This window comes from Haliotis rufescens, unplaced genomic scaffold, assembly GCF_023055435.1.
Source record: "Haliotis rufescens isolate VD_foot unplaced genomic scaffold, xgHalRufe1.0.p SCAF_3, whole genome shotgun sequence".
NCBI lineage: Eukaryota > Metazoa > Mollusca > Gastropoda > Lepetellida > Haliotidae > Haliotis > Haliotis rufescens.
The window spans coordinates 40649214-40650158 of record NW_025964001.1 but is presented as its reverse complement, the minus strand read 5'-3'; the positions used below and the strand labels follow the sequence as shown (position 1 = coordinate 40650158).

Below are 945 nucleotides of genomic sequence, written 5' to 3'. Positions count from 1 at the left end.
CATTTATGAGGTTTTGCGGCCTGTGGTACTGCCTTTCCTGCAACGACACCCACGAACGCTGTTTCAGCAGGACAACGCCACCCCTCACAAAGCTCGAGTCACTAGCGACTTTCTGAACGCCAACAACGCGACCGTATTACAGTGGCGAGTCAGATCACCGGACCTGTCTGTAGTAGCGGTAGTTGTCGGGGTGGTAAACACAACAAACGGCTACAGGGTGTGAGCTGATGGCTGTTTATTCTCTTAGAAGAGAATGGTGAATAAATACGGCCTGCAACAATGTATAAATAATAATACATACTGCATACAAGACATAGAACATTGACATTGATATAATATACATAATGGCCTTACATCTAATGGACATTCAATTATATGCACTTAAAATAGCGAGAAACCTATGTTACTCATGTAAAAAGTAACCTGCACAATGATATATATATTATATATGCTTATGACCCTATAATGAGTTTAAACTAAACATAAACCATGTCTACTGTCATAACACTAGACAAGTACAATACTACATGATAATTACAAAGATATACGTAAGCATAAATATAGATACATACATTTATACATTCATGAGTAACATGTAAACAATACATACCAGATTGGTGAAACCTGTGCCGTCTCACCAAGGCTTCCAAGATTGTACCAGTTACATCTGCATTGACAAAGTATAAACTAATGCAGATACTATTTACACTATAATTATACATAACACATAAGTAAAATAGGTATTTAAACTAAGGATTGATCAAATTACTTAAATAATGCACTTTCACACATACGCATACATTCTTATACACAATTAACACAATTACCTTAATGTGATATGAGGTATAGAATTACTACAGTTTATTTAGGGTTTAGTTTTATTTAGTTAATGTTCAAGTTAAGATGATAATACCCTAGGATAAATTAGCTATTTATCAATTAAAG

General features: G+C 34.7%; 1 long non-coding RNA gene across 1 annotated transcript; it reads right to left on the bottom strand.

Annotated features, from left to right (window-relative positions):
• Positions 1 to 218: 218 nt before the first annotated feature.
• On the bottom strand, positions 219 to 714 carry LOC125384257. Its single transcript, XR_007223097.1, has 2 exons — positions 611 to 714; positions 219 to 271 (listed from the first exon to the last, which is right to left on the bottom strand). It is a non-coding gene; the product is annotated as an uncharacterized LOC125384257 (long non-coding RNA).
• Between the last annotated feature and the right edge of the window lie 231 nt (positions 715 to 945).